A 16,943-nucleotide genomic window follows, 5' to 3' on the forward strand; every position below is an offset into this window, starting at 1 on the left:
CTCTTCGTCTCCATCCACCGATTCTGTTGACAGATCCCGATTTTAATGGATGAATTCGACATGTGGTAGATTCCATACCTGGATTGCGTCATGAATGAAGCTCTTCGTCTCCATCCACCGATTCTGTTGACAGATCCCCATTTTAATGAAGAGGTTGTGGATGTTACAGGCTACAGAATCCCCTCCAAATGCGTTATGTTTGTCAACATATGGGGTCTTGCACATAACCTCAAATTCTGTGACGAGCCTTTCGGATTCAGGCCGGAAAGATTCGAAAAGACTCTAGGACGGATCACAACCAATATAAATATCGGCGAGAATGTCTTCAGATTTTTGCCCTTCTCCTTATCGAGCTGCGAACATGGCGTACGTTAAGATGCAACACGTTGTAGCCCTTCTTGTCTGCACGTTCGACTGGTCACTTCCGGAGGGCCAGGTCGATTTTAACATGGAGGAAGGATTTGGAGTTACTAGCCCCATGAAGTTCCCGTTACTTGCATTCGCTACACCTCGACTACGTCATGGGGCTCACAATGCTGGCAATGTGCAGTGAATGTTTCATTCCAACATGGACAAAAGTTGGACATAGTACTAAAGGTTTTGTCTGCGAACAATTTGGGTTACTATGTCATATCTCATGGAGTGAGTGAGTCAGGTTTATGGTTGTGTATTGTTTATTGCATTAGATGTATTCTAATCATGTATGTTATAGTGTGATCAGAATTAAATACAGCAATATAATATATTGTTGGATAAAAGGTAGCATTATAATAACCACTTTTTATGTTTTAATTTTAAAATTCATTAATAAAGGTATTATTTATACCTATAAATATTAATGGAATTAATAATTATCATTTAATGTTAATATTTTTAGGGTTTTCATATTATTTTATTATTAAAAATAAAATGATTGTTTCAATTTTTTTTTAAAGAGAATGACCATTTCAATTTGTCTGTGCTACTGCCGTTTATGCTATATGATTGACCCGTTCAAGTATTTTATTCCATCCTTTATTGTTGTTGAAGTTTAATATTTTTTTAAGAGAATGACCATTTCAATTTGTCTTTGCTACTGCAGTTTATGCTATATGATTGACCCTTTCAAGTATTTTATTCCATTTTCTATCGTTGTTAAAGTTTATTTTTTTTTAAGAGAATGACCATTTCAATTTGTCTTTGCTACTGTCGTTTATGCTATATGATTGACTCCTTCAAGTCTTTTATGCCATATGCTATATGATTGACTCCTTCAAGTCTTTTATGCCATCCTCTATCGTTGTTGAAGTTTCCCTTTCTATTATGTTGACTACTTACCCCTTGCCATATATATATATATATATATATAAAATTTTCATATTGGATTAGTTTTCAAAAATGGGGATTTTTAGTTTGTGTTTTAAGAATGTGTCATAAAATTTTTTTTAGTGGATTTTAGTAGAATCCAAACAATTTGTATGATTGATGAAGAATTAACATTTATTATATTCATAGAAAAGAATGCACCATAATCATCAACATTTTATAGAGAGAATGGATTGACTTGTAAATTCAATAATTTCTAATCTAAAACTTGTAGATCTATGATTTCTAGATTTCTTACACATGGAAATTACAAATAAAGGAAGAAACATATATTTATCCTTGGGCCAAGGGATTTTTCACAATAAAGTTTGACTTATCTGAGGATAGATATTGAAACTTGAACTTTTGTCAATGGTTCTAGGGAAACCTTGGTCAATGGTTCGAAGGCAACTTTGATCTCTACATCAAACCCTAGAATCCAATTTGTGACCCCTCTTTGAACTCCTTCTCCATGATGCTCATCTAGGTAAGGTTGTTTAACGTCCCTCTACATTTTTGGGATTATAATTTTCTAAAATATAGTGGAAATTCTTTAGCAGTATTTCATTTCAAATTCATTAGGTGAAATGCTAGTGTATTGCAACATATGTATGCATGTGTAGACATGAAATTTAGTAAGGAAATTTTAGCAAACATCAAAATTTGAAGGATATGTTTCGAGTTAAAAGTTGGATTGTGATGAAATCCCTTTTAGATGAAAGGCATATTTTGTAACATAACACATTGTTACCCATTGCATCAAAGTCTCAAAGGTATGGTCGTCAAGGAAACCTTATCACAACCAATGATGCAATGGAGTAATGGAAGCCCATCATCTAATCAACAAGGATCCATTGATGTCCTCCTAGATCCCCTCTCTAAAGCTATCCTAGATGGTTGCTCTGTCTTTGGAACCTCATGCGATGTCATTGCATCAAGGGGTAGACATTCTTCCTAGGTCATAATATAGATAGGTCAAAGTATTGACCAGTGGCCACAAAATGTGGCTACGTAGAATGGCCCAGAGAGAATCAAGGCCCAAAGTGCTCCCCAAGTGGGCGAGTGAGTGCCTCTAACATAAGACAAGAAATTTACCATTCAATTAACATGTAGGAATGGTAATAGCCCAAGGTTTCACCATAGGTCACAGGTGCTGACTAGGTTCCAAGTGACAACTTGGATCATTGGTGAATTTCTCCAAGTGACAACTTGTTGAGCATGATTCTTTCCACAGGTAGTGGATTGAAACATCAACATAGTTAGCTTATTTAGGGACAATCATTCTCTCTAGGTCAAGAATTAGGGAGAATGATCCAGCAAAGGACCATCATTATTCCTATGTCAATTATGTTGACTAGAATTAGGAAGAATGGTCCTAGAGGCCTAGAATCACTTAGTTGAGTGGGTGCCCTTCAACATCAGGCTCAAAATCTCTAGATAGGTTGAGTGAGAACATTTAGCATCAAGCCCAAAATTACTCATGAAGAGTGAGGCCTTTGGAGATTCACCATTAGTCAAAGATGTTAACTAGATTGATGGTTAACCAATACTAGTCTAGGTCAAGGGTATCGATCAGGATGATGGTGATGATACATCGTAGGTCCGAGGTATCGACTAAAATTATGATGACTAGTTGATGAAAATGATGTACCATGGGTTAGAAGTACCGAACGAGATTATGGTGATGATACAACATAGGTCAAAGGTACCGACCATAATTATGGTAACCAAGTGATGTTGTTGATTTACCATGAGTCAGAGTTGCTGACCAGGATTATGGTAATAGAATGATGTTAATGTTGATGATAAATGATGAACCTTTTCTTAGAGAAATTTATCAATAAGAGAACATCTATTGTTGGGTGTGTTTTATTTTATTTTATGTGGACCTACCCATGGTTTTGCGCATGGTTTTTGGGCATGGTGGTTTTTTCCCATGGTATTTGTAGATCATTTCAAGGAATTAGGGAAATTTTGAGGTTTAAAATGGGCCTCCTAAGGAAATTATAAAATAATAGTGGAAATAAAAAAATAAGATTAGATTACATCATCAAATTTTAGAGGGAAAAAAGGAAAAACTATTTTTTCAACTCGTATTTTCAAATTATCTTATTATGGGTTTACTCAAATTTCGAGTAGCAAAACTTGTTGGATCCATAATTTGATTCCTCATCCAACGAGTACCCATGTTGCATAGTTTTGATGGACCCCACTAGACGAAAAATGAGAAATACATGAAAAGCGTGATTGCAATCAATTTTTTTAATGTATTTCTCATTTTTCGTGTAGCAAGGGCCATTTAAAGTATGCAACATGGGTGCTCCTTGATGAGGAATTAATGTTTTTCATCCAAAGAGTAGTCCAACTTGAAATTTGAGTAAAGCCTTAGAGAGATAAGTTTAAAATATGAGTTGAAAATTAGTTTTGTTATTTTATTACTTTTTTAATATTTTTACTCTTTTACTCCAAAAATGGTGAAACATACCCCATGGTTGACATTGTTGTTACTCCCAGAGACAATCTTGGATTACTTATGAGACCAGTGCCTAGGCACATCTAGACTTTGTGTATCTCATATGATTTTCTAGAGATAGGGACATCACATATAGTATATATGTATATATAACAGTTTGGTTTGTTCACCTAAAGGAGTAAGACATGAATTTCTTGGTACTTCTTCCCATATACAAATCTCATAAATATGTATAAAATAGTGGAGATTGAGTAGTCCAAGGACTTACAATTTGATAGAATTTTGCAGAGCAATTATAGAGGATGAGGATGAGGAGTAACTCATCATATGGAGCTTACAACATCAAGAATTCTATGCATAACACATAAAGCTTGCATCTTTAAGAATTCCTATAGTTATCTGAGTCAGAAGTAGATATAATGGGAATAAGAGAGGCTATGTGCTATGATTCATGAAGAGAAATTGTTAAAGATATAATTTAAATGATCCTTGCAGGAACTAGCATTAACAATGTCAATACAAATGAATCTGTGAGGAACTCACAGGCACATGCATAACATATTGATACCAATGAATATGTCAGGAAGTCTTGAAATATTTCTAACAACAGTAAATACATGAATTTAGAGAAGAAACATGAACAAAATGGGTTTTAACAAAGGGAGGACAAATTGTAATACTCGGAGGGGGAATCACCACCATTTCTCTTCATATTCTGAAAAATCTGTATTGTAAAGCCATACAGTCTGAAAATAGCATGTGGTGTTTCTTTAGAATTTCTGAACCTTTGTTAAGTCTTTCTTTCCCATATTTATCTGGAGAGGGGAGCAAGAACATTCATTACAAAAAAATATCTCTGGCCTAGCCTCAGCTATCGGATCGACTAGCTGTCTCAGTTGTAGATGGCTCTATGGTCTAAAAAACATTACAGAACTAAAAGCCTCCTTGAAAGGAGGCATGTTATAGTATAATAAATAGGTAAGAAATTCAGATGAAAATAAATGAAATCTCTCCTTGCCCATCCTGTGATCATCTCTGCCTCAGGCTGCATTTTTCTCATGGTATGGCCTCTTGTGCTACTCAACTGACCCCGTCATTTCTACCTTTAATGCCTAAATACCTTGTTATGTGGAGTATGGAGTGGGTCAACTATATGTGTCTGTTTTTGCAGTCCTTCACTATGTAGAGGAGTGAGGGTCCATGACGAGCCAATAAATATTTCTGAGTTCCCCCATTCTGACCTACTGTCGCACCATACTTCATTCACTACTTCAGCTACCCACCTGCCTGCCTTTAAGGCTCTGTTTCATGCTCTGGGGATTTACAACAGCAAGAATTTTCTTTTTAAAAACATTATAGAACAACGAGCATAGATGCACCTTAGCCCCCCTTTGGTTTTAGCACCTTTTTGCTATTTCCTTCATATGACCGGGGGCTATAACGAGGGGCTTAGTCCTCGGGTGCCAAGGCCTTAAGGCTCCTATCCAAGGAGGATTTTTCCTTTGTTACACAGAATACCGCACCCCTGTGCTTGATATTCTTTACCACTTGATGTCTCCTTTTCAAACTTGCAGTCGCCAATCAGCGGGATTGAGCCCACCAAAGGTATCATAATCGTAAGCCCAAAGGAGGAGGAACTGTTACCTTATTTCTCAGTGCTTGGCCAAATGTCCATAGATGGGAGCCTTATAGGCCGGATCTCATAATATATCATGTTCGGGAGGAAAACCCCCGCATATCGCAATTGCAAGCTGGGGAGACTGAGGTGGAGGAGCACTTTTTACTTTGTGATCACTGAGTGACATCATCACTGCCACATGTCACTTTGAAATTCCCCCATAGGACCCCTGAAAATGTTTAATCTGAGTGCCACGTGTCATTTGTACTGCCACATCGTTGATGATGTTAGCTTCCAAGTCATACGTACAGGCCAATGGGATTGTACCCGTGGCCCCTTGGAGGAGAAAGAAAGGGGGCCACCTACCTTGGTTTTCTTTGAATTCCTTTGTTAAATGAAATCAGACCTCCCTGATGATTTAACACTACATCGATGATTTCCCCCACAATTTCTTAAGGATAACCCATCAAGTATTGCAGGGGCCATGAAGGGCTACAGGATGTGGGGCTTTGATAAGGCCGATAAGCAGTATTCACTGTGCCTGGGGCCCCCGACCTCCGATAAAGCGTACCGCCACATGGAGGAGAGTGAAAGGGTCTGCCCATCCTTATCTTTGCGCGCATTTCCTTCATAAAATGAAATCGTCCCCTTTCACTATTAACACTATCAACGTATTCCCTCCCCCCGCAATTCCTTAAGAATGGCCCATTGGTATTGCGGGAGCCATGTGGGACTGCCGAATTTGCTTGTTGTCGATTACCGATGAGCCTATGAATTCCGGGGCCCGCCGATATATCTGACAGGATGATGTGTGAGACTGTGATGATGCGAGATACATGATTACAAGCTGGTCAATATGCTTGACTTGCGATGCATGGGGTCCTCTAACAAGCTCTGTTCCTTCATTTCAAGGAAACAGAGCTCCTGATCTTCAACAAGCCATATCTTCTTATCTAGAAGTCCATCTTGGGACTTCTATATACCGTGGGAAATCTTGTTTTGGGCACTACGAAATGGAGTGGGTTTGACTTGGCTTTGAGAGCTTTTGTGACATGGGAAGGTGGCTTCAAACTTCACTGATCTTGGGCAACCTTAACCAACTGAAACCCAAAATGCAGTGAGTGACAACATTGGCTCCAACTGGGGAGAGTGCCTTGCTAGCGAGGTGTTGAGAACTTGTAGACCAGTAGTTTTCCTTCCATTTGGCATGAAGTCATTCCAAAAAAAAATATGTCTGCGAAAATGGAATTTTTCCATCATACTCTGAAAAATTCAAATAGAAATTACAATACACACACACACACACACATCGGTATTTACAATGAGTGTAAAATAGATACTTGTAGTTTTGAAAATACAATTTGAGGAACTGACCATTTACTGGCAGTTCCAACAATTCACCATCCAAGTTTTCAAGCAGGTAAGTGTTATTTCCCCTATGTTCTGCAATCTTGAAGGGGCCAAACCATATCGGATCAAATTTCCCATGTTTTCCTTTATCCTCCCATCAGACATCCCACCTGATAACCAACTCTCCTAGTTGGAAAGGTTGGTCCTTTACCCTCTTGTCGAACCAAGATTTCAATTTTATATTGGTAATTGGACATATTGGTCCCAATCTATTCTCTATTTTCGTAAATCTCGACCAACTGATTTATCCTTGTAGTTAAGGAATTTTTCTCTTCCTATGCGTCTTGTAGTAATATCACCACCGACATTGCTAATTGGATCGGGAAGACTACAACCTTACTATATACTAGCTCAAAAGGTGATTTCCTCATGGATCGTTTAGGTCATACCTGGTTGACCAATACGACAAACTTTAGTTGGGAGTTCGAGTTTCTCTGATTTTCAGCGATGATCATTTCAGCACCCTTACAACAGTCTTGTTATAGGACTCAACCAAAGCATTACCTTGAGGATAATAGGCATTGGAGTGCCTGATGATGGTATTGAACTTATGATAGAAGCTGTGAACTTGGCAGATTTGAAGACTTGGGCATTATCAGTGATAATTTTGGAGGGACACCCAAAACGAGACAATATATTATCCTCCATGAATTTGATTACCATTGCATCTGTAGTATTTCTGGCTGGGATGGCCTCTACCCACTTGGTGAAATAGTCAGTGGTTGTCAATATCCACTTGTGTTGGCCACTGGATGGTGGTTTTATTTCTCCAATGAAGTCTAGTCCCCACTATCTAAAAGGTTCCTCCACATGTACTAGAATTAGGGGGAGAGGAGAAAACGCTTTCCTTTCATTAAATACTTGGCACTTCTGGCACGATCTGACTTGGGAATGAACATTTCCAAATAGTGTAGCCAATAGAACCCTACCTTAATAATTTTATGTGTCATGGTCTTCCAGATGAAGTGTCCCCCACAGAGTCCTTCGTGAAAATCTTCTATCACCTCATGGGTTTAACCATCCACCAGACATAACAACAATACCCATACCGGGTCCTTCCAGTAGAGAAGGCTATAGGATATGATATATTTCTGCGATTGCAACCTCAGTGCTCGGTATTTGGATTTATCTACCCCTAACAATAATCTCAGGAATAAGAGATAATGAACAATGTTCTTATACGAGGGAGATCCGTCATATTTGACATAAATTTTTTGCTCAGATGTTCTAATCCCGCTCTGATGATGCTTGGGGCTCCCCTCCTTTGTGATCCGGTTTATTCCAAGAACTTGGAAGTTGGATTGAGATAAAATCTTGGCTAACCCCTAACCTTTTACAAGCTCGATAAGATTTATTTCTAGCTCATATTCTTGTATTTTAGCTATCCATCGACCCATCTTTCCTTCGTTTTCTCACTACACCAAGATGTCCTTGACCGTTGTCGTTGGGACAAACAGTGTGATTTCCGATTGGAGTAGGTACATATGAAATGCCTTTAGATCCTTGACTAGTGCATAGGCTTGTTTCTCCAATATATTGTATTTCAGCTTAGTATCCCTCAGGACATGACTGAAAAAGGTAATGGGTTGCTCGTAACCTTCTTTGTTTTTTTGTAGTAGTACAACAATGATAGTATGTGGAGAGGCAAAAGCAAAGATGCAGAAAGGTACTCAATAGTCCGGGTTGGCTAGTACCGGGGCCTCAGCTAGAGCTTCTTTGATTCTGATGAAAGAATCTTTGGCAGTAGAGCTCGACCTAACTTCATTTTCTTTCTTGAGCATGTCTGTAATACCCTTGACAGTTTTTGCGTAATTGGATATGTCCTCCTCAAGAAATTTATTCTCCCCAGAAAGGTTTGAACGTCTTTCTTGTTTCTGGGCAGGGGAATAAGGTTGATGGCTTTGACTCATTCAGGATCAATTTTTACTCCTTCCTGTGCTACTATGTGCCGAAGTAGCTTCCCCTCACTCAGGGCGAACTGGGATGTCTTAGGGTTCAGAGAGAGACCATACCTCCTGAATTTTTCAAAAGTGAGCTTTAAATGGAGGATGTGCTCCTCATCAGTCTTGGAAAAGACTGTGATGCTGTCTAGGTAGACCACCATGAATTTTTATTTCTCTCCTACGAAAGCTATGTCCATGGCTCTCTAAGATGTGGCCCCTACATTCATCAGCCCAAAATGCATATAGACATACATGAACGTTCCCCATGGGGTGGTGAATGCAATTTTATTTTGATCCTCGGGGTGGATTGCCACCTGATTGTAGCCAGAGAATCCATTAATCATGGACATTCTGGTTGAACCTACCACCTTCTGCAGTATATGATCCATCTTGGGCAACAGGTAGTTATCTTTTAGCGATGCCCTATTTAGATTTCAGAAATCAACACACGGCCTTATCTCTCCGTTCTTTTTCCTAACTGGGACTAAATTGGCTACCTAATCAGAGTATCTTAAAGGTACTATGATCTTTTCCTACAACATCTTCATTACCTCCCTTTCAATGGAAATGCATAAGAGTGGATTTATCTGTCTGTGTTTCTGTTTGCATGGATTTATCCCACTCTTCAAAGGAATCTTATGATGAATGATATAAGTATCAAATTATTTCAAATCATCATAAGACCAAGAAAATACATCTTTGTAAGTTTTGAATAGATCGAAATACCTTTTCTTGTATTGCATGCGGATTCCTTTTGAAAGCCTGATCATCTAGGGCTCTTCCTCTGATCCGATGTTGTAGTCTTATACTTGATCATATATCCCTGAGGCTATTGGCTTGGAGACTATGTCGTCCTTATTAAAAGTCCTTTCTAGTGGGACCAGTCAGTGAGGGATAGTATTTCCTCTCAATTGCAAAATTTTATGCCCAACCATTGTGTCTTTCCATGAAGTGGCTTCTTGATCTTCTTCTTCGTCTTCTTGATCGATGGTGTAGTGGGAAAACTCCCAATGACTTCTATGAACCTTTTTATCTGCTCGTAATCCTTGAATACCTGCTAGTCCTTGACATTATCAGGTATTGAAGGTCCATACCTGACTTCTACCTCATATCTGAGGAGCGGATTTTGCGAGGACCTGAAGGTTCTTGCAACTACAAAAAGGGAGACTGCCATTCTTTTTCTTCCCTGGGCAGAAACTGGATATTGAAAGCCAGGACTAAATTATCAGTTAGGCCCCATACTTCATTTTGGTACGTCCTTAGTCTGCAGTGTTGGGCCTGGCATTGGTCTCGAATCTACCTTACGACTAGCTCAGAGTCTCCATAGACCAAAAGGAATGCAATGTTCATATTTTTTTTCCGTTTGTAACCTAAGGAGAAAATCTCTATACTCCGCCACATTGTTTATCACCTCAAATTCGAGCTTGAATGAGAGGGGTATCATGCTTCCTTCCGGAGATACCAACAATATTTCGGCTCCATTTCCATCTTTTGAGTTTGCTCCGTCGAAGTACAATTTCCATACTTCATTTTCATTTAAGTGTTGGTATTTAAACTACCTTGCCAGGTGTATTAATGCTTCTTCTAAGAGGTTCTTATATTCTTCTAAGAATAGGAAGGAGAAGTCGCTTTCTTTTCCATGAGCTGGGAGTTTTCTGAGCCTTTAGCTGGGGTCATATTTTTCACAAACCTAGATTCTTTGTACAACCTACATTGCTCGCCTCCAAAAGTGGGAATTGTGGCATAAGTAAGATCTATCTTGATAGAGCCCCCCACCTTCGAACCCTAAGATATTGATAACAACATTCCAAACTGAGAAGGAATATCGACCACCACTATGTCCATTACCACATTCTTCACGAGGATCTGATCTAGGTTCATGACTAGGTCCTTTATCATCACTAAGAACTTGACTCTCTTGAAGTCAAAAGAGTAGAGGTCCTTGTATGGTTTGTTGATTTCTAATCCTAACTATTCCATTACCGCTACTAGCATGAGGTTGTGTGAGGCTTCAGAGTCTAACATGAAGTTATGTAATAAAATATCGTGGATCACCAAAGTCACATACAAAGGTGCAGTAGAAGGATCAGGTTCTTCTACATGTGGCCCAAAAACAACCATTGGCATCTCCTCTTGGAGGTTTAAACTATCATGGGTTGGTGCTGAGGTAGAGGAATGCATGAATTAAGAGATTTAAGCTTTATAAGCAGGCTCCTTTAGAAGCTCAATCAGAGGGACATGAATCTTTAACTTTTCAAGCTCCTTCTAGAGGTTCAATGTAGGTTGGAATTTTTCTATACCTCCGAGCTCGATTCCTTATTCATTACCACTGGCAGTTTTCAGTGAAGCAGGTGCCTCCTTGCCATTGTGTCCCTCTCAACTATTGCCTTCCTTGTATGCAAAGACTTTTATCTTGGAAGGGTCAAGATTTAGCTTTCCTTTCTCTTTGTCCAGTATTGGAGGAATAACTTAGGGAGAAATTTCCTCTTGTTGCTCTAGTTCTCTTGACCTCTTATTTGAAGTTCTTATATTATATTTATGTTGTGGCTATGCTAGCATGAACTCTGCAAATTGTTTTCAATACTAATCTGTATCTTCCTCATCTGTTGCTTCTCCATAATAACTGACCTCCTAGTGAATCATATTCTCCTATTCTTCTTCAGGGAAAGCGAAATATAAATTTCGCTGCATCTCATGTGTATTTGATAATTTCTCCTCAGGACCATGTTATGAGAATAGAGGATGAGGGATTTGGTTGATTTGATCCTTTCTCTCCCTTGGAATTATTTGCAATGGAGGTCTTCTATACTATAGGTTGTAACCCCGGTTGTTGACTTGAGCATTCTATCTGGAGAGGCTCTTGTTCTCAATCTCAAGCTTTCCAACCTTCTATGATAAAATCCTGATGAGATTTTCTAGTTAATCCATCTTCAAGTCTGCTGATTCTCTATCTCGATGATAGAAATATGCCTCTTATTTCCCTCTTTTGTTCTGAGTAGGGACTGGCTTTCCTCTTGACTTTTGTGCTGAGGTGAAATTTTCTTCCACCTCAAGTGCATCTATTTGGAGTTGATCTAGAGTGAGAGACTTCCTTTCCCTCATAGTAAAGCCAAAGTTAGACTGAAATTCTCCCAAAAAGGATACTCAAGCAGTAGCTGGAGGAGGCTTTATCTCAGCTCGCAGGTTATTGTATTGCTTGTTGAACCTCTTTATAAATTTTGAGATATCCTCTTTTGGCTTCTTCTTTATGGTGTTAAACTTTGTGAGGAGGTACTCATGATTCCTCTTTTAGCCCCATTTCTGTGTAAAAGAGTTTTCAAGTTGCTCCCAGGTGGCGATGGAGTCATTGGGTAGGGTTTTGAACCACTTTCTGACCTCTCCATCAAGGGACTGTACAAAATGTCTCATGACAACATCCAATTGTTCCACATTCAGGTCCTCAGCAAAATAACTAAAGGTTTCAATGTGACTCTGTGTCATGTTATCATCTTCTCTATTGAACCTAGGCAACTACTTTAGGTAGTCCAGGGGCATTGCACTCAGAAGAGGTGCATATTTATTTAGCAAAAAACTTGGAAGAGCCATCTGGATAAATGGAGGGGGGTTGAGGTTTTCCTAAGGAACTTGGCCAAAAATCATAGTGGTGGGAGTGGTTACATTGAATGAAGGGTATGTCAAGGCCTTAGGAATAACTCTTGAGTAGTGAGTAACAACGGTCTGTGAGCTGGATGAGGAAGCTTCAAAGGCTGCTGATATGGTAGTATCAGCAGGAGGGTTTTATCTTTCTAGACTTTCCTGAAAAATAATTTTTATGGGTCAGATACAAATGCGACTTTCTACTGAGATGTATTGAGCGAGTATGAGGCCTTTTAAAAGTTAGGGTGATAATTAATAATGCGGGGTTGTGGAGTCACCAATGTGATGTGAATGAAATCATAACAGAATTTCCTCCCAGCGGAAAAATCCTTCAATACATTCCCCAACAATGGCACCAAAAGATGTTGTCTCTCCGAGAGACAACCTTTGATTGATTATAAGACCAGTGCCTGGGCACATATAGATTTTGTGTATCTCATATGATTTTCTAGAGATAGATACATCACATATAGTATATATGTATACATAATTCGTTGGTTCATTCACCTAAAGGAGTAAGACATGAATTTTTGGGTACTTCTTCCCATATACAAATCTCATAATTATGTATAAAATAGTGGAGGCCGAGTAGTCCAAGGACTTACATTTTAATATAATTTTGCAGAGAAATGATAGAGGATGAGGAGGAAGAGTAACTCATCATATGGAGCTTCTAGAATCAAGAATTCTATGCATAAACATAAAGCTTGCAACTTTAATAATTCATATACTTATCTGAGTCAGAAGTAGATATAATAAGAAGAAGAGGGGTTGTGTGTTATGATTCATGAAGAGCAATTGTTAAAGATATAATTTCAATAATACATGCACACACTATCATTAACAATGTCGATACAAGTGAATATGTGAAGAACTCATAAGAACATGCATAACATATTGATACCAACCAATCTGTGAGGAAGTCTTGAAATATTTCTAACAGAAGTAATTACATGAATTCAAAGAAGAAAAATGAACAAAATGGGTTTTAACAGAGGGAGGACATATTGTAATACTTAGAGGGGGAATCACCACCATTTCTCTTCATATTCTAGAAAATTTGTATTGTAAATCCATACAGTCTGAAAATAACATGTAGTGTTTCTTTAGATTTTCTAAACCTTTGTTAAGTGTTGATTTCCCCTATTTATCTGGAGAGGGGAGCAAGAAAATTCATTACAACAAAATATCTATGGCCTAGTCTCAACTGTCGAGTCGACTTGATGTCTTAGTCGTAGATGGCTCTGTGGCCCAAAAAACATTATTGAATTAAAATCCTCCTTGAAAGGAGGCACGTTATAGTACAATAAATATGTAAGCAATTCAGATGTAAATAAATCAAATCTCTCCTTGCCCATCCTATGATAATATATACCTCACTCTGCAATTTTCTCATGGTATGGCCTCTTGTGCTGCTCAACTGACCTTGCCACTTCTGCCTTTGCTACCTAAATGCCTTGTTCTATGGAGTATGGAGTGGGTTAACAGTAAGTGCATGTTTCAGAGGTAATTCATTCTGTAGAGGAGTGAGGCTCCATGGTGAGCCATTAAATCTGCTTGAGTCCCCCCATACTGACCTACTGCTGCACCATACTTCATTCACTGCTTCAGGTGCCGACCCAACCACCTTTAAGGCTCTATGTCATGCTCTGGGGCTTTATGGTAGCAATACTTTTATTTTTACAAACATTAAGAAACGCGAGCGTAGATGCACCTTAGACCACCTTTGGTTTTAGCCCCTTTCCGCTATTTCCCTCATATGACGGGGATATAACGAGGGGCTTACTAATCATGTGCCAAGGCCTTCACGCTCTTGTCCAGGGGGCCTTTTTCCTTTGTTACACACAATACCACATCCAAGTGCTTTATACAGTGTACCACTTGGCGTCTCCCTTTCAAACTTGCGATCACCGATCAACGAGATCGGTCCCACCAAATATAACACAAGCACAACCTCAGAGGAGGAGGACTTGTTACCTTATTTCTCAAAGCTTGGCTGACTGTCTAAACGTGGGAGCCTCATAGGCTAGATCTCACAATATATCACGTTTGGGAGGAAAAACCCTGCATATCGCAATCGAAAGCGGGGAGATTGAGGTGGAGGAGTGTTTTAACTTGTACGATCACCGATCACCACTCTATGGGGGGCAACACCATCACTGCCACATGTCACCTTTAAATTCTCACATAGGACCCCTAAAAATTCCGAGTCTGAGTGCCACTTTTCACTCTTACTACCACGTCATTGATGGCATCAAATGCCAAGTCATACTTATAGGCCAATGGGATTGTGCCACATGGCCCCTTGGAGGTGAAAGAAAGGGGGCTGCTTGCCTTGGTTTTTCTTTGAATTCCTTTGTTAAATGAAATCGACCCTCCCCGACGACTTAACACTACATCGAGGATTTCTCCCCACAATTTCTTAAGGATGACCCATCAAGTATTGTGGGGTCCATGCGAGGCTACGGGATGCATGATTTTGACAAGGCTGATATGTGGGATTCACAAACTGTAGCTCCACGTGGAGGAGAGAGAAAGGGCCCGCTCATCATTGTCTTTGCATGCATTTCCTTTGTAAAATGAAATCTTCCCCCCGCTATTAACACTATCAGTGTATTCCCATCCCTGCAATTCCTTAAGAATGGCCCATTGGTATTGCGGGGGCCATGTGGGACTATGATATGCAGGATTTTCTCGCCACCGATCGTCGATGAGCCTATGAACTCCCGGGGCCTGCCGATATGTCCGATAATTTGATGTGAGGGACTGCGATGATGAAGGATGTGGGATTATGAGGTGCCCAATATGATTGAATTTCTATGCCCAGAGTCCTTTGATAAGCTCTTTTCCTTCATTTCAGGGCAACATAACTCCTGATCTTCAACTAGCCATATTTTCTGATCCATAAGTCCATTTCGGGACTTCTATATACTATGGGCAAGCTTGTTCTAGGCACTATGCAATGGAGTGGTATTGACTTGGCTCTAAGAGCTTTTGTGGCTTGGGAAGGTGGCTTCAAACTTCACTAATCTTGGGAAACCTTGAGCAACTAAAACCCACAATGCAGTGAATGACAACAGAAATCATCATCTTGAATCCTATTTGTTCTTATAAAGTTTATTTTGGTTGTACATTTTTCTTCGGAGGCCCATTTTAGACCTCAAAATTACCCTAATGGAGATACGGTTATGTTCTAATCGAGGGTTGGTGGATTGGGGTTTATGAATACTTCGGCATGTATATATATGTTTTGTAACATTAAAAGGAATATAATGAAAAATCAATCTAGTATTCCTAGTTTTTGGATTTAGGGGGAAATCTTCATGTATATGTAACGTTCCAAACTACAAAATACAATGAATATCGAAATATGCACTAAATTGTAGCCAAGAATTTTCACACATGCACGCACAAATTTATAGAAACAAAAATAGATGAGAGAACCATAGAATATTAGCTATATAACTGAGCCATTTGATTGATTTTAAAGTTGGAGCTAAATACAATTTAGTGAATAGATGGAACTTGGGCTTACTACTGCAAGCATGCAATACCTAGGTGGGAAACTAAGTGAAATGTCTAAATGAAATGGATTTATCTATCCAAAAGGACTGCCCATAAATTGTCGTTGTTGATGTTACTGTTGCTAGAGGCAAACTATGAAATGAACCCTAAAAGATTCTCCAAAATTTCTGAGAAATTAGAGGGTGGATCCTCACACCCCCAACCAATAAAACCCAATTTTTTTTGAAATTCCAGTTGACCCGGAATGCCAAAAATAGTGTGAAAATCCTTGTGAAACCAACAATTCAACCTACTATAAAAATGAGAATTTCATGCCTGAATATCACTTGAAAAATTATATAAAATTAACTGGAGTCTCCTCTCATCAAACCCACAAAAACTAAGTAAAATATCGAGATGAATCCACCGGTCATTGAAACCCCAAAATCAGTGTGCAACCCTTCACAGTATACCAATGAGCTACATAAATCAAACTTCTCCAAGAATGCACAATTTCCCCATAGGGAAACTCCTCCAAATCCTAGCAAAATTCCTTGCTCAAACTTCTGGCCAAAATCAACTGCAATACTCAACAAACCACTACTACTCAACCCCTGCAAAATAATTAGAAATCCAACCCACAATAGTTGGTCCTTGTATAAGAAACTCAAACTGCTTTTTTTCCCAAGGAGTAGAAAACTAAGTGAATACCTGCAATAAAGCTCTATGGAAATCCTGAATTGGACTCCCCAAATTACCTCAATAGGGAGACACTCGAATTTCTCTGAAATTATGGTGAAATTCTGCTTCGAAATTCCTTATGCTAAAAAACACTTGTTGACTTGGCTTAATAGCTCAAGTAAACTCTCTAATTCTGAAATGAAATTCCAAATAGAATAATCAAAATGAGGCTCTAGCCTTCCTTTTATTGTTTCTTTCCCTTCCTCACACCATATGTTGATTTCTCTTACACTATGCTTTGATACCATTTTTTGATTCTTCCCATGGTTTGATT

The 16,943-nt window shown here is 38.9% G+C and overlaps 1 pseudogene; it reads left to right on the forward strand.

The window, feature by feature from the left end:
• LOC149214537 (cytochrome P450 782C2b-like) overlaps positions 1–553 on the forward strand; it is a 28,273-nt pseudogene extending 27,720 nt beyond the window's left edge.
• Positions 554–16,943: the final 16,390 nt, after the last annotated feature.

The sequence above is a fragment of the Pinus tabuliformis genome, chromosome 1_1, assembly GCF_031772625.1.
Source record: "Pinus tabuliformis cultivar Carrire ecotype Pingquan chromosome 1_1, CPIR1, whole genome shotgun sequence".
Taxonomy (NCBI): domain Eukaryota; kingdom Viridiplantae; phylum Streptophyta; class Pinopsida; order Pinales; family Pinaceae; genus Pinus; species Pinus tabuliformis.